Source organism: Bos taurus, chromosome 2 (assembly GCF_002263795.3).
Source record: "Bos taurus isolate L1 Dominette 01449 registration number 42190680 breed Hereford chromosome 2, ARS-UCD2.0, whole genome shotgun sequence".
Taxonomy (NCBI): Eukaryota; Metazoa; Chordata; class Mammalia; order Artiodactyla; family Bovidae; genus Bos; species Bos taurus.
This window is the reverse complement of record NC_037329.1, coordinates 18587043-18612732: the sequence shown is the minus strand read 5'-3', so window position 1 is coordinate 18612732 and position 25690 is coordinate 18587043. Positions and strand designations below refer to the sequence as shown.

The 25690-nt window shown below is 39.6% G+C and overlaps 1 protein-coding gene across 20 annotated transcripts in view; it reads left to right on the top strand.

Annotated features, from left to right (window-relative positions):
• The window catches only part of OSBPL6 (oxysterol binding protein like 6), a 219020-nt gene that overhangs the window by 84010 nt on the left and 109320 nt on the right, over nucleotides 1–25690 (top strand). For 14 of the 20 annotated variants that reach the window (XM_024979932.2, XM_010801871.4, XM_024979926.2 and 11 more), the window contains one exon: nucleotides 15374–15552. The exons of the other annotated variants lie outside the window; for them this stretch is intronic. The gene's annotated coding sequence lies outside the window, so the exon portion shown is untranslated. The remainder of the gene's footprint in view (nucleotides 1–15373; nucleotides 15553–25690) is intronic. 20 annotated transcript variants of the gene reach the window in all.

The following is a 25690-nucleotide window of genomic DNA, read 5'->3' as shown; positions in this document are numbered from 1 at the left end:
AGGGTGACAATATACAGCCTTTACGTACTCCTTTTCCTATTTGGAGCCAGTCTGTTGTTCCACGTCCAGTTCTAACTGTTGCTTCCTGACCTGCATATAGGTTTCTCAAGAGGCAGGTCAGGTGGTCTGGTATTCCCATCTCTTTCTCAGAATTTTCCACAGTTTATTGTGATCCATTAAGGACATAGAAAGATTAAAAAACAACCAAGGAATTCAAGGAATTTGCATTTTAAGTTAGATTAGCTGTAAATCTAAATGTCAAGTAATTGAAGGAAAGTAATACAGATGAGCTATCAGAAGGTGGTATGTGATTTATTGCCAGATGACTAGTACTACCAGTCATGAGATTTTCTGTACTAGCATCTAAACTCTGTAACCACAAGGGCTATACTTGCAGTGTTCAGCATAGTGGTAGGCATTCATTGGAATGAATGAATGAATGGTGCTTCTGCTTGTTTGTTAAAAAGGCATAACTTATATAGCAGAGTACACAAATTCTTAATGTAGATTCAAGTTTCTGTATCTATGTCTATGCACAAAACTACCTCCAGATGAAGATACAGAACATTTCTAGCACACTGGAAGGTTCTTTCCTGCCTCTCCCAATCTGGGCCACACAATACCACACTTACTGCTGTCACTGTACTTTAATTCACCCTGTCTTTGAACTTCATGTAAATGGAATGGAACAGTGGTTCTCTTTGGCTTAAGATTCACCCCTGTTGTTGCTTTTGTAGTTTCAGTAGCTTGCATTCATAGTTGATTTTTTTTTTCCATTTCTGTCTGTTGTTCTTAATGGGACATTTGGGTTTCAAGTTTGAGGCTATTATGAAAAAAGCTGCTGTAAACATTCTCACATTTGCCTTTTGATGGATATAAACACTCACTTCTCCTGAACATATATCCATTAGTGGAATTTCTGTGTCATAGAATATTATTACCTTTAGCCGACATTTTTTTTGAAGTGATTATATCAATTTATATTCCCTCCAGCAGTGTAAGAGAATTTAAATACAGATTCTAAATTGTTTTGTATGTTTCAGTAAACTTTATTCAAAATGTATAAAGACTCTGGTCATTATAACTTGAGGGAGGGAATGAGTTTTTCCTAATATTATTAATATTGCTTATATTTCCAGATTCTGAACTCTCATGGCCAGACACAATGTAGATGTTCAGTCGATATTTGAGTGGATTCTGAGATACGTCCATAGTTCAGGAAAGAAGGCAAATATGAGAGCAGAGCATTATGCCAACCAGTTATTTAATTCTGTCTTTTACTTATTGATTCCCATCATCAGTTTCATGATGCCATTGATTGCACAATCAAAGTCTGTGCTAATTGAGAGTCTGTGCTGTGCCAAAAACTCTGCCCTACTATTGCTACTGAATAAGATTAAGGGTGTCGAGCAAGGCCCATACTAACACAGTGGCTGGTGCAGGACTGTGTTCGTGACCAAAGTTTCCCTCTGCTCCTTCCTCAGGATAGGTTGTGGGCTGCACTATAAGAGGAACCTCTGACAGGGCCCCGTGGTGGGGTTGGGCTGGGCTCAGGTGAGGTCTACACCAGGTAGGATAGGAATTAGGCCATGAATGCTTCCCAGTAACTTCCTCGGTTTGGCTCTCTTATCAAGAAAAATCTCTTGTTTTCTTTTTGTGGGGATGAACAAGGAAAAGCAAAAAGCATGGCTGTGAGTTATGTGAGTCGGGATATATATGCAGTGTGACTGTTGGTCACAGTTGCTTTAATAATAATAAAAGCTGACATCGGGCACCTCCTGTGTACCAGCTATTCCTGTTCAGTCCTCATTACTACCCTATCAAATAGATACTCTTAGTCACTCCATTTCACTGATTAAGAAACCAAAGAACAAAGGAAAGACAGAACTCTCCCAAGGTCCTCGGCTAGAGAGGGGCAGAGAGGAATTTGAATGTGGATAGTTCTGGAGACAGGGCTCTTGGCCGCTTACTGCAGTTCACTTACAGTTAACTTACCACTAACTTACAGTTACCTATTACTTGTGACTTTCAGCCTTTCAGTTCATAGTCTTTATTTCTATGAGCCTCATAGAAGCTGACTATTAGACAACTAATATTTCAATGATTTTTATGTGTAACTTCCCCCTGGGATGGCAGATTTGTAGTCTGAAGAAAGTATATAGTCAGCCCTCCAAATCTGTAGGTTCTGGATCTGCAGATTCGACCAACTACAGATTAACACTATTCAGGGAAAAAAATTTTCAGAAAATTTCAGAAGCAAAACTTGAATTTGTGGCGTACCGGCAACTACCGGCGTACCCTGGCGGTATTGAGGATTTGGCTTCAGACCACCGTGTAAAGTGAATATTGCAACAAAGTGAGTCATACGAATTTTTCATCTTCCCAGTGCATATAAAAATTATATTTATACTATACTGTAGTCTATTCAGTGTCCAATAGCATTATGTCTTAAAAAGCAATGTATGTGCCTTAAAATAAAAATACTGTATTGGGTCTTCTCTGGTGGTCCAGTGGTTAACGCTTCAGCTTCCAGTGCAGGGGGTGTGAGTTCAGTCCCTGGTTGGGGAGCTAAGATCCCACATGCCTCGTGGCCAAAAACCAAAACATAAAACAGAACTAATACTGTAACAAATTCCAGACTTTAAAAATAGTCCACATAAAAAAAATCTTAAAGAAAAATATTTTATTACTAAAAATTAATAACCTTCATCTGAGCCTTCAGCTCAGTTCAGTCGCTCAGTCGTGTCCGGCTCTTTGCGACCCCATGAGTTGCAGCACGCCAGGCCTCCCTGTCCATCACCAACTCCCGGAGTTCACTCAAACTCACGTCCATTGAGTTAGTGATGCCATCCAGCCATCTCCTCTGTCATCCCCTTCTCCTCCTGCCCCCAATCCCTCCCAGCATCAGAGTCTTTTCCAATGAGTCAACTCTTCATGAGGTGGCCAAAGTACTGGAGTTTCAGCTTTAGCATCAGTCCTTCCAGAGAACACCCAGGACTGATCTCCTTTAGAATGGACTGGTTGGATCTCCTTGCAGAGCCTTCAGTGAGTCCTAATTATTTTTGTAATAGTAACATCAAAGATCACTAATCACAGATCACCATGACAAAAATTATAATAATAATGAAAATGTTTGAAATATTGCAAAAGTTATCAAAATGTTACAAAGTGAGCAAATGCTGTTGGAAAAATGGCGTCTAAGACTGACTTGACACAGAGTTGCCATCAGCCTTCAATTTCCAAAAAATGCAGTATCTTTTAAGTGCAGTAAAGTGAAGAGCAGTAAAAGGAGGGAAGTATGCTTGTATTTAAATAGCATTCACATTGTATTGGGTCTTTCCTAGTGGCTCAGATGGTAAAGAATCTGCCTGCATTGCAGGAGACCTAGGTTTGATCCCTGGGTTGGGAAGGTCCCCTAGAGAAGGGAATCGCTACCCACTCCAGTATTCTTGCCTGGAGAATTCTGTGGACAAAGGAGCCTGGCAGGCTGTGGTTCATGCGGTTGCAAAGAGTCGGTCACAATTTTCACTTACGTTGTGCTAGGTTTTATAAGGACCCTAGAGATGATTTAAAGTGTACAGGAATATGTCCATGCTGCTAAGTCGCTTCAGTCGTGTCCAACTCTGTGTGACCCCATAGATGGCAGCCGACCAGGCTCCCCTGTCCCTGGGATTCTCCAGGCAGGAACACTGGAGTGGGTTGCCATTTCCTTCTCCAGTGCATGAAACTGAAAAGTGAAAGTGAAGTCGCTCAGTTGTGTCCGACTCTTAGCGACCCCATGGACTGCAGCGTACCAGGCTCCTCCGTCCATGGAATTTTCCAGGCAAGGGTACGGGAGTGGGGTGCCATTGCCTTCTCCATAGGTTATATGCAAATACTATATATCATTTTATATAAAGGACTTGAGCATCCTTGGATTTTGATGTTCACTGTAAGTAGGTGGGAATCCTGGATTCAATGCCTCACAGATAAGGAGGGATGACGCTATGGCCTATAGAGATTAGAATGATCCATAGTTCTCAATTTTTAAAAAGAAAAAATTTTAATATTAGTTCATCTGTGTCAGAAGATATGTAAATTGGCAGCCATACATACTACTCAGTAATGTCTGTGTATTTTTAAATAAATTATGTGTTGTATGTAATTGAGAAGTAAACAATAATTCTGAGGTCTGAAAATGCATAAGTTAAAAAACCTGCCCATAATTAACATTTGAACACCTGTCATGGGGTATGTGAAGTACTAGATCCTGAATATATATCATCTGAAATCCCCAGAGCAACTTAAACTAGGTTTTATTGAGCCCCAATCCCCATTTTTCAGATGAGGAAATTGAGGATCAGATAGGTTAAGTAACCTGCTCAGTTTCATAGCTGGAGAACTTTGCTAGGATTTGAAGTAAGTCTTTTACTTCAAGACCCATGCTCTTTGCCAGGATATCACAGACTTCTACTTGTGGCCAAAGGAAGCCCTCAATTTCAAGGAAAACTACTGTTGAATGATATCATAGTCTACCTGGCTTTCTTCATCTGTTTTTTTAAATCCATCTGTGACATCAAATTAAATTTCCAGAAGAACAATTTTGAATTGTAATAGATGGCATTGTTCATTGTCTCAGCATTTTAAAATTTATCCTGCTTTTACTGCCAGTATCATGTATCTGAACACAGGAAGCTTTAGTCATAAGAGTGTTAATAGGCCTGATTCAGTTGTCGGATTTTTTTGTGGTCTAATGAACAAACAAGTAAGTCACTGTGGAAACCAAACAGAAATCTAGATGCATTGATACAGCCAGAGGACTAAGAAATAGGGCAGCTTGAAATAATTCGATCAAAGTAGCATAGGAAGTAAAAGAGACTGACTCAAAGAGAAATGAGGCCAGGGTTATTCAGTTAAGCCTTGTGTGGGTAAAAAATACAGATTACATATACAAAACTAATACTTGGTTTAGGATCTTTCTTTTACATTATTATTATTATTATTTAACACCAAAAACATTTTGTATTGGGGTATAGCTGGTTAACAATATTGTGAACAGGGAAGGGACTCAGCCATACACATAGGGTCTATTTTATCATTTCAGACCACTGCATGATTTATAATGATGCCACTGATAGTTTATTATACCTGATTTGTTAACAGATTTTAGCATTGTATTGACTTCAGTTTTCATGTGGTAGGCATGTGTGTTATATATAAGAACATATAGTTATTTTAAAAGTAAGTTAAAATAGGCTCTCCAGCTACCTGCTCAAAGGATTCAGTTGCTCTAAGATTCCAGTAATCTGAGAGACACCAGCAATGTGATATTGGAGACTGGATGTTCCAAATGTCATTGATAGGAAAACCATCCCAGGTAGAGCACTCAACAAAACTTTCCATGAGCATAACTCTGAGTCCAGACATCCCTGTAAAAATGTTCTTTCCTCTGGGTTCTATCCTTTCAGGATTTGGAGTTTAGGAAAGTTACTTATGTTTAGGAGTGCGTATTAAAACTCATTAATGTGACAGTTTGTGAACTGAATAGGAGAGAAGTATCATCTGTGAATATAGATCCACAGTCCGGATTTGGGCTGGGCAGCTGTTCAGTGGCCTGGCAAGAGCACGGCGATCAGCACAGTCCTAGAGTGTCACCCCAGAGTGAAGTGAGCCTCTCCTTTGTGATCCGAATAGGTGTTTCACTTAGTACCACCCAAGTGACCTGACAAGTGAACTTCTGCCCAAGCTATAGCAGATTGCCAGGGTTTAGGGGTTCTTTTGGAGAAGGCAATGGCACCCCACTCCAGTACTCTTGCCTGGGAAATCCCATGGACGGAGGAGCCTGGTGGGCTGCCGTCTATGGGGTCGTACAGAGTCGGACATGACAAGTGACTTAGCAGCAGCAGCAGCAGCAGGGGTTCTTTTATTCGTCTTTCCCTCTCTTGGCACACGTGGGTTCTGTTATTTATCAGATTCTCCAATTTTTGCATTTTGGTCCTTGGATATTTAGAGTTTAAAGTGCATTAGATATGATGATTGCAATTATCACTCTGTGCACAGGTCTCGAGGGCTCTTTATCCAAAGCCCAGAGGCAGGTAGTGTTTCGAGTCTGTAGTAGGGGAAGTACAAGACCAGCTGTCTTATGCCTTCTCTAACTTGGGAGGTGTATTACCAGTTACATGACTAGGAGGGAAGCTTTTCATGCATCACTGTTAATAGTTGTTGACAAATCACCAGTTGGAAAATGTAAAGGGAGTGTCTGTGCCCTGGGAGTAGCATTGAAATTCTCATCTCTCAACTTGCTTCACAAGAAAACAAATCTTACTGCGTATCTTTTTAACCGTAGCCTTTTTTTCAGCAAAGTTTGTCTGAGTTCATGTTTGTCCATTTGATTTCTGTGATCAGTCACATTGAACTTTAGCACATTCTAGCATATTTCTTGTATGCTTTAGCAAAATAGTAGATGTACCATGGTGCAGTCGGGCTTACAGAAATGGAGCAGGTGTGGATGTTGCTCTCAGAATGCATCCATTCTGGGAAATGAAAGACACATGTGTCAAAAACTGATCAAAATGGACTGAGGAAAGTCCAGGAGGTACTGAGCAAGGATTATAAAACTTAAAACCTGAAGAATTACTTCTAGCTGACCATAGGAAGTAATTCCATGTCACCTGCACAGGGTTGAAAAGGTAGAAAGGGTTTTAGACTTTGGAAGTGTAAGGGGAAGACTGTTTTCTTTAGAGGAAACACATAAAATAGGCAAAGAGTGGGTATATTTGGGGGAATTGCAAGGAGTTGTGTCTGTTAGATTTCAAGGAGCCTATCGTGGAAGATAAAGTTGGACAGTTGGTTGGAGTTAGATCATGGAAGACCTTTAATACTGGAATAAGGAATTTGAGCTTTATTTTCTTTCCTTAGTTTCAAATATTAACTCAAATGGTTTACCTTAGATGTGATTATTAGGTATGATTATGCATGAGCACCATCATCCTTTTGGCAGTTTGCTTGGGAACGAAAAAATACTGTTACACAACTGCAACATGTGTGGTCTGGGTCAAATGGCTCTTTTTGGCTGAAAATTTTCTGCAGAGGGGGTGCCAAAGATATCACATAATGCTATCACTCAGACATCAGTCATCTACATCACTACATGCACTTATTTCCTATCACTCAGATATCAGTCATCTACATCACTACATGCACTTATTTTGATTCCTCCCTAGGTTCAGTGATGTTAGGATTTCTATTCCCAGCTGTATGTTTGTTTGTTTGACCCAGTGGGTTGTTCTGTAATGCCTAATACTCCATGTGCCTGGCAGACGAGCTAGTTTGAAAGCTGAGTCATTAAGGTCCTTCATCTTTCTTCTCAATTTCCTACTTAGCATTTTCCCTTCATAGTGGGCACTTTGTAAGCAATGAGTGGCTACTACCCAGGAAAGAGTAGCCCTGTGTTTTTTTTTTTTTTTTTTTCTGTCCTATTCAGATTATTTTAGTATACCTGTGTGTGCCTTGGAAATATTCTGAGCTGATATTTTTTAGCTGTTGGAGGCAAAGAAAAGCATCTGAATTTTATCAGACTTGGAACGCTTTTCAACTGATAAAAATGTTAGTGAAAAGGGCCATTTATTGGTAGTGTTCTCTGGTGAATTAATTCAGTAGACTAAAGCTTGAGGCTTATATGGCAAGGTCAGTTAGTTTTGCTCTCTGATTATCTCTTGGAGCCTCTAGTCCTGGCCATTGATTTCAAAAATAATTACAATAACAACAAGCACTTACACAGTCCTATGCACATAACCTCATTTAATCTTCAGAATAATCCTGAAGGATAGGTACTGTTACTCTCTCCATCTTTACAGATCTTGAAACTGAGGCATTGAGAAGCTCTGTAACTTGCCATTACTGGTCGTTGACTGAACCAGGATTTGAACCTAGCACTTAGGTTCCTGGGTCTTCACTCTTGATCTCGTTAAAATCTCAGTATGTCCCTACACTTAAGGAAACACAATACGCGTCTAAATATTTAAGGCAATTTATTTTGTATAGTATGAAGCTTTGAGTTGAAGAAGTTTCAGGTCAAGGTATTTTATACCGACCCCCAGAATCTATTTAGCATCTATCTCTTTTGTTATCTGTGCAAGGGGGTGGGGCGGGTGGGGCAAGGCTTCACAGAGGTAACATTTGAGGCCTGAGCCAGGACTTAAAGGATGCTCATGTGCTCACGCTCAGGCAGAGAAGAGCATCACAGGTTGGGCAAACAAACATGCAAAGGCTTGGGGAGGCGAAAGGGCATTTGATGTGCATGTTTGTAGGAACGTGTGGTGTTCACTGTATCTAAAACATGGAGAGAATGACTAAGGTGCAATTTAAGATTACAGACTGTACCCTGCTAAATAGTTTAAAAATTATTTTCTCTGACAGAGACCTTAAAAAAAAAATCAAGGGCTCACAAATTTTTGTATTCAGTTTCAGAAGCTTTCCGGGTACCCAGAAGCTCACGTGTAGGTCTGTGGGCCCCTTCCCCCAAGCAATTGAGAATAACACGATCCAATATATGTTTTAAGAAAGATGACTCTGATGACAATGAAAGATGGCTTGGAGGAGAGAAGGATTAGAAGCAGAGAAATCAGGAGGCAGATACAAAAAGATCTATCTGAGATGGCAAGAAGAACCATGTCTCTGAAAGATGTTTAGGAGACAGAAGTGAGAGAGAGGACCCAGGGTGAGTTAAATGGGAAAGTCTCACATAAAATAGTTAAAAGTAACTGTCATTTCTAGCTTGGCTTAATACACTTGATACAGTGATGTCATTAACAAAAACTAAAGGAGAGGAAAGGGCAAGAGTAGAAAGATTTGGGGCTTGATTTTTGGGCCTGCTGAGTTTCAGGTGCCATAATATATACCAATGGGAATGTCTACTGTACAGCTGGAAATGCAGTCTGGAAAAGAACTCAGCACTGGAGAGAGAGATTTAGCTGCTCTAGAAAATGGTAGATTGAAGCCCTCTGGGTGAGTCAGGGCCACCCAGGGGAGCCCAGAATGAGAAGACAAGGGCAGAGGAGGAGTATCTGGTAAAGCTGGCTGGGGAGGCGAATCAGGGGAGCAGCAGCAGCCTTGAGGCATTTGAGCACTTCCTGTGTGCTGGGTCTGTTCTGAACACTGTGGGCATTAGCTTGCCTAATCCTCAAACACCTCCAGGAACCGGCTGCATTTTGCATGTGAGGAACCGGAGGCCCAGAGAAGGAATTTGCGTAGAACTAGTAAGTCACTTTCGATGATAAATTAGTGGTAGCCTCGTTAAGTTGATGTAATTGATTTAAGATAGTTTTTGTTATAACTTTTTTACAGATTTAAACAGAGATTGGTAAGCTTTGATGATACTATTATCTTATTTTAGCCTCTGTTCTATCATTAATATAGTATAATCATCAGAAGTCATGAAGAAAGTATGATAGGAGACTTGCATAAATTTCCAAATTCCCTGGCTTTTTCTCACATGAGTATTCCGTCAAGATTCATGCATTTCTTAAACATATTTTTAATTAATAGGGCAAATTTTCCCTGAAGTTTTCTCCTAATTAATAAGCATGTTTGGCACTAATTGGAGTACTTCCTAAAATGGTTTCATGAGTCATATTTTCCTTTTCCACCTAGAATATATGCTGGACTCTCTTAGCAGTGATCTGAGACATCATCAACTCTATGTTCTTAATTTACCCAAACTTCTCATCTCCTTGAATCCATCCCTTCCTTAGAACCTTTTCGTTTTGTTTTCCCTTTTATCACTACACCAGCAGTGGAGATTTTTCTTGGAGCCTGTTTTCCCAGTAATTTTTTTTTTATTATTACTTCATCAGAATTTTGCACACCAGTTAGATAAGAACAATGAAACCATACCAGGTTGCCACAGTGGAATAATTAGCTAGACTGGGGTCAGCAAGCTAAAGTCCATGGGCCAAATATGAGCTATTACATTTTTGTAAATAAAGTTTTATTGGAACACATCATGATCATTCATTTACATATTACCTGTGACTGCTTTCCGGTGCTACAAGGGCAGAGTTGAATAGTTGCATTAAGTGGTACAATGCATGGCCCACATAACCTAAAATGTTTAATTTACTAATTTGGGCCTTCACAGAGAAAATGCTGACTCTTGCTGTGTACCATACGACTTTTGGAAAATTAGGATTGTCCAAAGATTAGGAATTGTCCAAAGCTTTACAGTTAAGGACATTCTCTTTTAAATAAAATATTAAAGAAAATTTTTGAATCATGTAATAGAACCATCGAATGGTTTCTGTAATATGTGTTGTTTGGATATATAACAGAAATTGTCAAGGGAATAATAAAATTGAAGACTCCTTTAAGTAATCGATAATCAGAATTCTTACCTGTATAATCAGTCATCTGAGTTTTTGTTCGTATTAACAGAGCTGTTTAATGTGGAAGAATTTTTTGTTCTTTGAGTTCTCAATAGTTGCCAGGCCTTTCCTTGTGCTCAGCTTCTGGGAGTTGCAGAAATGTTACATTTCCCTACCCTCAGAGAAATATGTCTCAATTTCAGCCAAGTTAAATACAAACCAAAAAAATTTGGGGAAATTGGCCTAGATCATAGATATGTAACAGAATGAGAAAAATATGTTTTGTGTTGAGTACATTATTTTAGTTTGTTAGCATATTGACCATATCTTATACTGCAATCACATTTCTGAAAAAAATAGGCAATGCTTTCTTTTCTTTTTTTAATTGAGATATATTTGGTATTCAGTATTACATAAGTTTCATGTGTACAGTGTAGCACTTCACAGTTTTTAATGGTTATTTTCTGCATATAGTTACTATAAAATATTGGCTGTATTTCCAGATATGCTTTATTTTCCATTATTTTGTTAAAAAACAAAAAATAAGTGAGGACAAATGGGACCCATTCTGCCCTCTCAAATATGAGCTTTTCGTTTGTCCCTCCTGACTGCCCGTTGTCCTCAGCAGCTCTGCCCTCCCTCTTTGGCTGCTTTATCTTCCGAGATTCTCTTTTGCATCTGGGTTTTCTCTCCTCCAATTTGTCCTCCTGGTTCTGCCTCCCTGAAGCATAATCACATAACTCCTCTACTCTAAACTCCACTTCAGTCCTCTACAGCCCACCCAGTGAAATCTGGTCTTTCATCAGCATTGAAGAAGACCTTTGAAACCCACTCTCTGCCTTTTCTTCCCCCGTCGTCCTTCTTTGTACTCTAAACTCAGTACTGTGTCTGTACTTTCCTTTTGCTTGATTTTCATATGCTTTCCTTACTGTTTGAAATGCCCTTTAATTTCTGTGATATATGGTAAGATTAATGAGATTAAATAAATTTTCAGTTTAAAAGTCTGCTCTTCAGTTATTGACAAGAAAGCCACCATAGTTGCTAGGTGAAAGTGCTTGGAGTCTTGGTTTTCTTCGGAAACTTACCTCAGCACATGTTTCCATAAATTCCGCTGGGTTGTAGCACTAAAGCTGTACTCTCTGGGATTTCCATTCAGTTCAGTCGCTCAGTCGTGTCCGACTCTTTGCAACCCCATGAATCAGCACGCCAGGCCTCCCTGTCCATCACCAACTTCCCGGAGTTCACTAAACTCACATCCATCGAGTCAGTGATGCCATCCAGCCATCTCATCCTCTGTCATCCCCTTCTCCTCCTGCCCCCAATCCCTCCCAGCATCAGAGTCTTTTCCAGTGAGTCAGCTCTTCGCATGAGGTTGCCAAAGTACTGGAGCTTCAGCTTTAGCATCATTCCTTCCAAAGAACACCCAGGACTAATCTCCTTTAGAATGGACTGGTTGGACCTCCTTGCAGTCCAAGGGACTCTCAAGAGTCTTCTCCAACACCATAGATCAAAAGCATCAATTCTCTGGCACTCAGCTTTCTTCACAGTCCAACTCTCACATCCATACATGACCACAGGAAAAACCATAGCCTTGACTAGACGGACCTTTGTTGGCAAAGTAATGTCTCTGCTTTTGAAATATGCTATCTAGGTTGGTCATAACTTTCCTTCCAAGAGGTAAGTGTCTTTTAATTTCATGGCTGCAATCACCATCTGCAATTAGACACAGTGTATAAAGTCTCAATGTATTGAGATTTTATCACAGGTAAAAAGAGAACCATCAATTTTTTGTCTAAACATTGCTGCCAGAGAGAAAAGCAAAATAATTCCTTTTACCAACTAAGGTATTTAATGGAGACAGTAGGCAAGGTAAGCAAGATAATGAAGAAGGGTCTTACATGGTGTCTTGGGCTACGGTTTTCTGGGAAAGCAATTTAAGATTTTTAACCCTATATCACGAACAAACTTCCTTCGTGGAAGTGATGTGCACATTGAATCAAAACCATGGGCCACATGTTGTACAGAAAATAGTTGTAAAATAGACTTTGCTATGGAGACTGCTAGCTTTGTGTAAATATACTCTTCTGGTTATTCTGGTCATCTTTACTGCCTTTACTGTTTTAAGAATCTTTTCTTTAGTATTTTACAGAGTGATGGAGTTGCCTCTCCTTTCTCTGCACTGACTTAGTGCTAAAGGGACAGTCTAGTCCTTGGTAGAATACATCATGTGCTTAGTAGAGGGGCTTGAATAAGACGTGAGTAGACTGTGTGGGGACTGTGCCAGACAAGAACATGGTGTCTGGTGGGCAAAATTCAGGCTGTAGGAGGATTAGTCACATAATTTACAGGAAAAATTCTGTTGCAAAGATAATGGATCATTTGGTTCCTGAATGAGCCATTCAGAAGGAACCTTTGCCACACCACTCAACTCCCCTGATGAGATTTTGCAGAGACACCTACTCAAGTATTGTCTAGCATAAAAGACTTTGTTCAAATCAGCCTTTCCAACCTTTCCAACTATTAATTTATTAAGAGCTGAGCAGGTGGGTGTCAAACTGCAGAGGCTATCATTAAGCTAGAACATGATTCCTTTAGTGTATTTTGATAAAAAGCAGATATAATGTTTTCTTTTAAACCATTGATTTTGCCTATAGTTTTAAAAAGAAACTACATTTTCCCTTCTCTGAGTTTATTTTTAATGAGGGTTTTAGGAATTAAACTTCAGTGTGTACTGTCACAAGGAGTAATCAGACTTGAACTTTGTAAGCTTAGAGCCTTTGAACTTCTGCCCCGTATGCAGTTTATGTGCAACGTAAAACAAGATCCTTTATAGTTTCTAATTAAAGTTTACTTGCCACTTGGTTAACTTTCTGGTTTTTGAGTAAAATTTAATAAATTGGTCACCCAGAAATTTGGAAATTGAATGTGACAATATAACTCTTTCTGTACTAATGAAGTTTTTGAAGATGAATTAAAATGATTATTCCTAATATTTCTGGTATCAGGGACATTTGATTTTATGTGAAATATGTATTGATAGATTGGTAATTTTTTAATGTAGAACAGTCAGTCCCCCCGAAGGTTATAGAAGGCACTACACTATATAGTGATTTGTTGCCCTTTTGAAAGTGATGCATAACGTCTGTATAAACATTAATTATAGTCTCAGAAATACCTTTTGGAAAGTACATATAAATAGAGAACTTCTAAATTCACTTTTTAACTCCCACACTTACAGTGTACAAGAAACTGCGGTCTGGTCCCTACTTCCAGAGTCAGCACAGCCTGGTAAGATGAGAGGTGTAAGCAGCATGAAAGACCAGGTCAGACTCACATTAGTCAGAATTGACCAAAGTACCAGGTGTGATGATGAGGAACTCCTTTCTAGCTGGGAATATCGATGAAAGAGGTGGAAGTTGTGGTTTTGAGCTGGATTTTGAAGCCAAGACTATGCAGAAAGAGATGAGTGAAGTAAAAAATGGAACCCAGGCCAAGATGCGGTTCACACAGGCTAGACACAGGACGTGCACGCAGTGTGTGTGATGTGGGAGGGAGGGCGTTCTTTAGGCACAGTTAGCAAGATTCAACCGCCCTTCTCCTTCTCTGCCACTGGATTGGAGGAAACAGAGAAAGAGAGGAAACTTTGCTGTTACCCTGTGGTCCTCTGTTCTCCCTTACCTTCCTGTTTGCTATTACAGGATAGTAAGAAGTTATGCAGAGTAAGACTAGGGCAGTGCATGCAGAGAACTGCAGTATAGGGGAGTTTCTATAGCTGACCATTCACATTCAGTCTGCCTATAATTATATGGGATTAAAAAGCATAGATTGAGTAGTGTTTGCAGAAAATAAACATATAATGCTGAGCATACAAAAATAAGCTTGATGGATGCTAACCCTAGTTCTTCTGTGTCATCATCATAATCAAATTTAAATTTAATTAAATTTTATTTAGTAATTGTAAGATGCGCAGAATTGTCTTACAACACAGTAGAGACTTCAAAAGCTTTTTTGGTAGAGTTAAAGGAGCTCTAAATGAACAAACACTTTTTGTATAAAAATGATACTTAAAGAGCAACCATACACAAGATACTAAGTAGAAATCTTTTGAACTTTTAAGTCCTAGTTTTTTAGTATATGTGTATTGCTTTTTTTTTTTCTTCTCCATAGGTAAAATGAGAAAAAACTACAGCAGAATGAAAGAATAGGCTTGAGAGATAATCAGACCTGAGGAGTCATTTTTACAGCTCCCTTGTGAATAAACAAGGCTGCTAGAGAGAGGTCTGAGACTTGAAGGAAAAAACTGTTGTCACATTTCAGGGTCAGATATTTATTTTCCTTTTTTAAAAAAACTTAAAGTGAACATGCTTTTGTCTTCTCAATATTGTTTCTTTGCCTTCTGAGATATGATGCCAAGTTGAACACTATGCTTTGCTAGTATAGTTAGCTCTTTTTGCTAGAGGATTGTTCTAGGGATTTGGCAATAATTCTACCCAGGGCAAATAAGAGACCATTAATAGGTCTTCATCAGGATATTGGGATCGTACATTTTTGTGCAGTGGAACCACTTCATAGTGACTGTTTTAAAAAAACTGAAAGAATCTAAAAATGACTGGGCGTATGTATATATAACAGATTCACTTTGCTGCACACCTGAAACTAACACAGCATTGTAAATCAGCTGTAACCCAATACAGATTTAAAAGATGAAAAAAACTCTTCGATGTTTACATTTAATTGGAGGTGTAAACATGTTTCTAGAAAATATGCTTCATTTCCTTTTAGAAAATACTTGCTCTGTAAGTTGAGAGTTTTCTTATTCCCCACTCTGGGTAAGATATAAATTATGCCGAGGAGCCCAGTGGTTACGTCTTTGAGATTACATAAGATTGAACAAAGGAGGTAAAATCTCAAATGCCATCCCTTATGAACTTTCTCCTCTAAAGATAAATTGGAAAGAATTTTCTGTTGGCCACAGAGGCTCATGAAAGGTCTATGGAGACGTGCTATACAACTGTAGTATCTCTCTTTTTCAGCTTCTGCCCCTTCCTGAAAAAAGAAATCGAGAAACCACTCCTAATTTACCAGATAACCCCAGAAGCCTCAGTTGACAGACCAAATTCTCCAGTCAAAGCTACGGGCACCTGAGGATAAACTGCTTCAAACAGCTTTTACCTTAAAGCCAACCTAGAAGGCTTTGACCCCCAGTTACAAGGTGAGTTAGGATAATGCAAGTTTAAAATTAGAAGCAGGACCTGGCTGTCCAGTGGTTAAGACTTTGCCTTCCAATGCAGGGGGTGCAAGTTTAATCCCTAGTCAGGAAAATAAGATCCTACATGCTTCACGGCCAAAAACCGAAACATAAAACAGGAACAATATTGTAACAAATTTAATAAAGATGTTAAAAATGGTCCACATCCAAAAAAAAAAAAAAAAATCAAAAGCAGGATTAGATTAGTCAATGCTCAATAACAGCAAAAGATTAGCAAAATATTACCAAATCTCAGGAACATGTTTTTTTTCTATTTCTTATGTGTCTATCAGATCCAAAAATAAGGCATAGTCATTCTAGTCATGTTTAGCCATCTTAATAAAAAGTTCTGCAGTAATATTCTTAAAGATAGGAAGTAAAAAACATGCCAAAATATTGAACCTCTTGTTGTCTGATGTCTGGCATCATGTGAGAATAAGATGGTCCCTTTCCCTTCTTGAGTAATGAGCCTGCAGACCTAATCCTGAAAATGAAAGGTTATCCTTGCTTTCATTATATATGCATGCTGTACACATTCTTAAAATGCATCCAGTTTTTATAATCTTTCATAGTGAATAAATAGACAACTGATTGTATTATTTTTGCACATGAGGCTGAAATGAATAATACACCAGCAGTGCTCACTATGGGCCCCTTGTCACCTTTGATATTTGCAGTTATTGTTTTCAGAGCCACCTGAAATATGCTATTTGACATTTTAGGCCCAGGGTCTTCACCGTTTGGACCCATCCCTCCCAGTTATACTTTCTACTTTCTGAGGTCAGAGACCCCCAGAATGGGAGGATGTACCATCATTGCTCTTGGGGATCTTTTGCAGTATTTATCCTCTACTCACACCCTTATTTTCTTGGAGGCACAAGAGCAGCAGCAGTGGTGGGGGTGGTACGATGGGAGCTTTCTGCTAATTATTTATTATATTATTTAAAGTTAAATTCTAAAGCTTAGCTTGCAAACTGGTGGCCTACTGGCCAAATTTTAGGCTTAATTTTTTTAATCTATAGAAGTTTATTTTTAAAAATTGAGTTAATTGCCAACATTGGGCAATCTGGATACCTGACATAAGATACACACACACACACACACACACACACACACACACACACACACCTGGCTTCTCTTGGATGATTAAAAAATATGGTCTTTTTACTATTTCAAGGACTGAAATGTGGTAGTCTTTACCTTCCCCTAAGTCTTAAATAACCAGCCTTGTATGTTACCTGCCTGGTCTAAAGGCTTTTGAGGTAAGATTTCTGCTTTAAGATCACTTTCTTCTCTCCTTACATGAAGCATCTCCCCTGTAGTTTACACATAACAGTCTCTTAGTCTTTATTCACTTTCTCTTTTGGCATTTTATTATTTATATAAAATTTGTGCACTGTGAGAATGATGATTTTCTGAGATTAAGCTAACACCTGCCAGACTTGCCTATGAAGGAGGAAAACTTACAAAACCAGATGGCCCATGGTTCTTAGCTGGGAAATCTAATTTCCATGGTGATAAGGTCCGAATCTTTTTTGCCAGCCCCGAGGTTGTCATCTCAGAGTCTGATGTGTCACAGCCTTACGGCTCCATTGCCTGATCTGACTGTTTTGGTCCAGGGAGGTAAAGTGATTCATTGGGTTGGCTTTTTTTTGAATGACGTCTATAGGCATTTGGGCTTCCCTGGTGGCTCAGATGGTAAAGAATCTGCATGCAATGCAGGAGACCCGGGTTTGATCCCTGGGTTGGAAAGTTCCCCTGGAGAAGAGGATGGCTACCACTCCAGTATTCTTGCCTGCAGAATTCCATGGACAGAGGAGCCCTGCAGGCTACAGTCCATGGGTTATAAAGAGCTGGACATGACTGAGTGACTAACACTTTAACTTATAGGATTTTGAGTCCATCATCTAGGCCATTACTCATTCTGGACACCAGAGTGAATCACTGAGCTGTATACTCTGCCATCTACATGAGAAATCTACTGAGAAATCTCACCATCAAAATCAGATACGTCTTCAAGCACAGTGGGTTGTAGTTAATCACAAATTTCTCTTTCCCCATCTTTGATCACTGTATATTGTTGGGGGCTAAATTACTTGCTGTAATGTTCCTCTTAATTTGATATTGAATCAAACTTTTGGTAGGCTGCCGGGGTCCAGCCCCGGCTGATCCAGGGTATTCGAAGGAGACACGGCGTAGGCGAGGATCAGGAAACAACTGCTTAATTAAACATTAATTAAGGATATAAAGAGTAATAGAATAAGGATAGCTCAGTGAGGAAATTCAGTGGAGAAAAGAGGCTGAAATAAGGATAGCTCAGTAGGAAAACTCAGTAAAGAAAAGAGGCTGAACAATTCAGCCAGAAGGTAAGAGAAAGAACGACATGGGGAGACCAAGTTTCGGTGAACAAGGCCCGCACTTTATTTTCCAAAGTAGTTTTTATACTTTAAGTTATGCATAAAGGATAATAGGGGAAGGGGTGGAGTCATGCAAGGACAGCAGTTCCTGGCTGTAATCTAAGCCAGGCTTTCAAACTTATCATATGCAAAAGTTCAGGTGATCTACATCATCTTCTGGCCAGGAGCCCTGTTAACATTTTAAGAAACTTATCTTTCTCTAAAGGTGATTATTCCAAAGTCAGGCACCAGCCTCCAAAAAAGCATTGGACAAAGCTGCATTCCTATAGGGCAAAGGTGAGGCGGGCTCAATCAAGAAAAGAATTAACTCAAGGGTCCAAGGTTACAAACATGGAGGCTACTACTTACATTTCTATACACCCATTATATCAATCAATACACTGCCAAGGACACAGTAGGTAAGGAGTATGGAGACTTAGCAGCAAACATTGGCCCAATAAGTGAAAAACCCTTCACCAATACAATTTCTAATCAGTCTTTTAACTACTCAAAGGAATCTGTGTTTAGACAGTTTAGAACATCTCCTGCCTCTCACAGTTGGGAGGCTCTGAACAATCACATGTGGCCGGAAAAACCTATTTAGGCAGGCTAGAGGATTTCCAAAGGAGTTTGTAGGTTAAACACTGTCACACCCAGGAATTATTAACTGGAGCTGTAAGCTAACTTTTTTCAGAGAGACGTAGTGGGGGACAGCCCCCCGTAAAGTCAGAGGTGTAGGTGAAAGCACAAAGCAGAAAGTAGGCAGACTCTGGTTTTGGGGGTAGATGCTCAAGAATTTCCAGGGGGACTCCTGAGGCTCGATTCCGCCTTTGCGTATGCCAAGCCTCCTTCCTCATGACCTTTGTCATGGGCGGAATTCCTCACGCTGGCTCCCAGCAGTGATAGAATTCCAGCTGAGCTATTCCGGATCCTGAAAGATGATGCTGTGGAAAGTGCTGCACTCAATATGCAATATGCAATATGCACTCAATATGCAATATGCCGGCTCCCGGCAGTAGGCTGCAGTCCATGGGGTCACGAAGAGTCGGGCATGACTGAGCGACTTCACTTTCGCTTTTCACTTTCATGCATTGGAGAAGGAAATGGCAACCCACTCCAGTGTTCTTGCCTTGAGAACCCCGGGGACGGGGGAGCCTGGTGGGCTGCCGTCTATGGGGTCGCACAGAGTCGGACACGACTGAAGTGACTTAGCAAAGAGCCTTAACCATGAACACATTTTAAATTATAGGGCCCTTATGGGCATAGTACTTTTTTTTCTGCATTGGCTAAATGCAAACATTACTTATTTGATCATAGTTTACAGATGGGAGAAACTGACTTGATCCCAAAACAGTGGTTCTTATCCCAGCACCTCATTTTTCAAAGTGCCTCTTACTAGAGCAGATTTTAGGTCTCAAAATACTCATTTTTAATGTTGAAGCAAACAAGAAAGAAGCCCACTGGGACTGGATGTTGATTTCTGGTAGTTTACTGTCCTCTGGCTACACTGCTTTTGCTTTATCTCATGGGATGTCTTAGGTCTTGCCCAGTATGTCTTGATATTTGACCATACATGAAAATGAAATGTACATGAGTCCCTTTGACTGTTGGGTTAAGTTTATGGGACTAAAGTAACTGGAAATTTGTTTCCACACATTTTTGACTTGTGACTTGACTACATAAGAAAGAAATTAAACTCTTCTTAAAAAGAAAAAGCAGGTAAGTGGCATCTCATTTCCTTAGGTAAAGGGGTTTGTTTCCATTCCTCTTCTGGAGTTAGTGTGTATCCATGTATAGTCAACAGCCTCAGATATGCAGATGACTGGGGTCAATCCCTGGGTTGGGAAGATCCCCGGGAGAAGGGAAAGGCTACCCATTCCAGTATTCTGGCCTGGAGAATTCTATAGACTGTGTAGTCCATGGGGTCACAAAGAGTCAGATATGACCGAATGACTTTCACACTCACCACCCTAATAGAAAGCGAAGAGGAATTAAAGAGCCTTTTGATGAAGGTGAAAAAGGAGAGTGAAAAACTCTGCAGCTTAAAACTTAACATTCAAAAAACTAAGATCATGGCATTCCATCCCATCACTTCATGGCAAGTAGATGGGGGAAACAGTGGAAACAGTGGCAGACTTTATTTTTTTGGGCTCCAAAATCACGGCAGATGGTGACTGCAGCCATGAAATTAAAAGATGCTTACTCCTTGGAAGGAAAGTTATGACCAACCTAGATAGCATATTGAAAAGCAGAGACATTACTCTGCCAACAAAGGTCCATCTAGTCAAGGCTATGGTTTTTCCAGTGGTCATGTATGGATGTGAGAGTTGGACTGTGAAGAAAGCTGAGCGCCAGAGAATTGATGCTTTTGAACTGTGGTGTTGGAGAAGACTCTTGAGAGTCCCTTGGACTGCAAGGAGATCCAACCAGTCCATTCTGAAGGAGATCAGTCCTGGGATTTCTTTGGAAGGAATGATGCTAAAGCTGAAACTCCAGTACTTTGGCCACCTCATGCGAAGAGTTGACTCATTGGAAAAGACTCTGATGCTGGAAGGGATTGGAGGCAGGAGGAGAAGGGCACGACAGAGGATGAGATGGCTGAATGGCATCACCAACTCGATGGACATGAGTTTGAGTGAATTCCAGGAATTGGTGATGGACAGGGAGGCCTGGCGTGCTGCGATTCATGGGGTCGCAAAGAGTCGGACACGACTGAGCGACTGAACTGAACTGAACTGAAAATCACTGCAGACAGTGCTACAGCCATGAAATTAAAAGAAGCTTGCTCTTTGGAAGGAAAGCTATGACAAACCTATACAGCATATTAAAAAGCCAGAGACATCCCTTTGCCAACAAAGGTCCATATAGTCAAAGCTATGGTCTTTCCAGTAGTCATGTGTGGATGTAAGAGTTGGATAAACCATAAACCATAAAGAAGGCTGAGTGCCAAAGAGTTGATGCTTTCGAACTAACTATGGTGCTGGAGAAGACTCTTGAGAGTGCCTATTACAGCAAGAAGATCAAACCAGTCTATCCTAAAGGAAATCAGTCCTGGATATTCATTGGAAGGACTGATGCTGAAACTGAAGCTCCAAAACTTTGGCCACCTGATGCAAAGAGCCAACTCATTGGAAAAGACCCTTGTGCTGGGGAAGATTGAGGGCAGGAGAAGAAGGGGACAACAGAGGATGAGATGGTTGGATGGCATCACCGACTCAATGGACATGAGTTTGAGCAAACTCCAGGAGATGGTGAAGGACAGGGAAGCCTGGGGTGCTGCAGTTTGTGGGGTCACAAAGAGTCAGACAGGACATAGCGACTGAACAATAACAACATGTATGGTCATAAATGCTTTCAGAAAGTCCCTTTATCTCTTTTTCCTTGGCATTCCTGTTATTAGTTCCACATTCCACTTTCCTTAACTCCCTGAGGAAAGGACAAGTAGGACCAGAAGAATGGAACCAAAGTACTTGAGAGTCATTACTGACATATAAAATCTGTTGGAATGTGAAAATGGTAAACCCAGTAAATCAGCTAGTGAGTGAAAGTCGCTCGGTCATGTCCAACTCTGTGACCCCACACACTACATGCAGTCTCTCAGTTCTCAGTTCCGTCGCTCAGCACTATACAGTCCATGTAATTCTCCAGGCCAGAATACTGGCATGGGTAGCCTTTCCCTTCTCCAGGGGATCTTGCCAACTCAGGGATCGAACCCAGGTCTCCCTCATTGCAGGTGGATTCTTTACCAGGTGAGCCACAAGGGAAGCCCGTAAATCAGCTAACCAGTCAACAAATATGACATAGGTAGAAACTGGAAGAAGAGAAAGAGTACTCAGTTCTGGTACAGCAAGACAGTTGATGTTTGCTCCCTTTTACCTGTTATGAATATCACAAGACTTCTCCCTCAGGTAGGAGAAATGGAGAGAATATCCAAAGAGAACTGGCAGTATTGATACCATTCCACTTGGCTTCTCTCTTTAAAAGGTGATCAAAGATATTTCTTTGTTCTTTTAGGGGGAGAATTCCTTTTTTTTCTTGAGGATCATTGTAAATTCATGGATTTTAAGAGTATATTTTGATTAGTTGCAGTGACTTTTTCTTTTTCTCAGTATGCTCAAATAAAAACTTTGCTCTTTGGGAACCCCTTCAGATTGGTTCCTGTAAATACATATGGAAAAGAGAATCCATCATAAGTGAATCACAGTGAGTTTTCACAAACTCAGTATTCCCATATAATCGGCACCCAGATCCAGATAAAGAACATCCCAAAGGCAGCCATGCCCTATTAGGTTTTTTGACCCCTGCTTTTTGGTTCAAAGGGATACTTTAAGCTCCTCTTGTTTACTTTGTAGCCCAATCTAAGAATCAGTTATTACAAGGAGCTCTGGTTCCTTTTAGTAGAAAATGGAATTTAGAAACTACAGTCTGGGCATTAAGGGTATTCATTCTTATCGGTTGTCAGTGTTTCCAGGCCTTTTTAGGAAACAGAGGCAGAAATATATATTTTTTAAAATAAAAAATTATAAGTTGACACTGAATTTTTCAAGTTAACCTTATGGAGTTTAATATTATGTGATTTCATATTTGTATCTCTTCTCAGATGAGTAATCTCAGCATTGCTACTAATAATTGTTCTATTTTTGTAGAGAGAAAAAATGTAGAATTTTATATATCTTTTATCATTATCATTATATTTGAGCTTCCAAAATTTATGTATGTGGTCAAAAACTGAATTTCTTTCACCTCCATTTTTGGTATTGATGTTGATATGTTTCTTGGCAGTGAGATTTAGTCCATTAAATCTTCAGTCCACGAATAATTTGAGTTATTTGCAACTCATTACATCTTCAGCAGGAGAGGTTCCGGAAGTGACAGTGGGATTATTGTACTCTTTGGACGGTGGATCAATTTGTGCTGCATTGATGCACTTACTAGTGTCTACCCTTCATTATAGTGCAGGTCCAGAAAGAGAAGAAAAATAAATACTCTAAATAGTCTGAAAGTGCCTCTGCAGTTTTGTTCTTCTTGCTTCTTTTTATCTGGTAAATGGATATTTTTCGGATGCTTATATTAGAATGACTTTCTTTTTCCTTGCTCAGTAAAGGGATCAAGTGCTTTGATTTTGGGACACATTTTGTAATATTTGATCTTGGGAGAAATGTAAGTGTTCATAGAGAATACAGGACTAGATAGTTGCCTCTCCCTTCCTTCCTGCCATCTGTCCTTCCTTCCTGCCACCTGTCTATCCTTCCTTTCTTTTTCCTACAAGCAGGTGATTCCTTGAACTTGAAGCTGAGGGATAGACAGTAGGAGGGAAAAAGGAGAGTTTTTTTTTTTTCCACTCACCAGTAGTCTTTTTTCACCTGTCTTCTCAAAATATCTCATTTCCAACCCTCCATAAGGTTGGAATCCAGTATTTTTGAGTTTTTTTCCAAACATATTTTTAGGTACAGAAAGATGATTAATTAGACTTTAGTTAGTCTAACTCTAAGGGTGATCTAAATGTTTTTTTAAATTGACTTTTCACATCTAATGAATAATGCCAGGAAGTCCTGAGTGCAGTGAACCAACAATACAGACCTGCTTTGAAAGCTTTGGCTTTCAGACTACAAGGATTTATTGGAAGTAACATTTCTAGATTTTGTCTCGGAAAGCAGTGGTTACACAGATGGTAGACTGACAGACAGTCTCTCCAAAACTTCAGCTGTATGTGGCTGGTGGTAAAGGATAGAAGTTTCAGAAACAATGGCAATTTAAATAGATGTGTCTTTTATCACATGCCTCTTATCACCCCTGCCATATCTAGTGTTTGCTCATGTATTCATTCATCCAGCAAAGTCTACTGAGTGTCTCTACTCAGTGTACACGGGCACTGTTCTAAGTGCAGAGATTACAACAAGAAGTGGGAAACACAACAGGGGAAGTCTCTGGGGATAGACAAAAAGCCAGTAAACAAATACTGGAACTACTGAGTGAGATAAGTGCTGTGAAGGAAATGAAAAGAGTATCACGCAGAAAGTGACAGGGCGTATGCCCATTTGAGGTGACAGAAGCTGAGAACTGAGGGTGATTTGCCGACTAAACTTTCATATTAAGAAAACTAAATTTGAAAGTACTTTACAATTTATTTAGACAATAACTACACATTTGGCATTTGAATTTATTTTCAGATATCTAATTTTTTTTTTCAACTGACACTGTAAATTGTTGAACTGAACTTTCAAATGAAGGTCTCTTGTTTTGTCAGCTTTTAAAAACTGGAGGAAGTCCTGGGTTTGGGGGAACTCTGTACTGTATTTGTAACTTTTCTAAAAATCTAAAATTATTCTAGAATAAAACATTTAAAAGGAAAAACTGGTGAAAATTTATACCAAAATTTATACTAAATCAAGTATAGTGTGGCAAAGATGAGGAATCCAGCCTATATAGGAGGGGTCTGCAGGAGAATGGTGGGTGCTGAGAATTTGTTACTTGAATGCCCTTGTATAGACTTTTGTCTCATCACTCATTTTTGAACTAAACAAATTTTGCCCCTTTTCATGTTTCTTTTTACCTTCTTAAATTTTATAAACTTAACAAACCTTGCAAAGAGTTAGTTTACATTTTTCCTTTTGTTAAAAAATTTATTCATTTTCTTAAAATATTTGTCGACTACTTAGGATGTTATCCTTCAGGTAGAGATTAGCAAATCTTTTTCACATGTGGCTTTTAATAAAACTGGCATCAGAAGTAAAAGTTTCCTCTGATCAAAACAGTCTTCTCTAGACTTTGTTTTATTAGTGTTTTTCAATTCATGTGTTTCTAGGCATAAAGTACTTTTTTTTTCACATGTTGGTGGCATTCGTGGTAACTCAGATGGTAAAGAATCTGCCAGCAATGCAGGAGACCCAAGTTCAGTGAACAGGTCGGGAGGATCCCCTGGAGAAGGGAACGGCTACCCACTCCACTGTTCTCACCTGGAGAATTCCATGGACAGGGGAGCCTGGCGGGTACAGTCCATAGGGTCACAAAGAGTTGGACGTGACTGAGGTACTCACACTTTCACATGTTAGAGGAAATAGAAAAATCTGAAGTTGGCAAGAAGCTAGTAAATTCAATATCTTCTTTATAAATAACTTTGCCAACTGTGTGTATTCAGTCGCCCAGTCATGTCCAACTCTTTGTGCCCCATGGACTGTAGCACACCCGGCTCCTCTGTCCTTGAGATTCTCTAGGCAAGAATACTGGACTTGGGTACCATTTCCTACTCCAGGGAATCTTTCCAGTCCATGGATTGAATCTGTGTCTGTTGCATATCCTGCATTGGCAGGTGGATTCTTTAGTACAGATTAACAGACCTGCCATGGGAAACTCCTTGGTAATCTATAATCTTTGAAAGTACTCTGTAGTATCTGGTCCCAAGAATGCTTCCTGATTGTTCAAAATCTGGTTCAGGAGTCAGCAAATTATAGCCCACAAGCTTGCAGTCTTGCTTTGTAAATAAAGTTTTATTGGAACAAGCTATGCTTATTCAGGTACATATTGTCTATGACTCCTTTCCCACTCCTGTAAGCCCCTGTGATAAAGTTTTACTTATAATTAGGCACAGTAAGATATTAATAATAATAAAATACAACAATTATAACAATAGACTATAATAAAAGTTATGTGAATGTGGTCTCTTTCAAAATATTATACAAATGTAATGCCTTTTCCATCCTAACTAA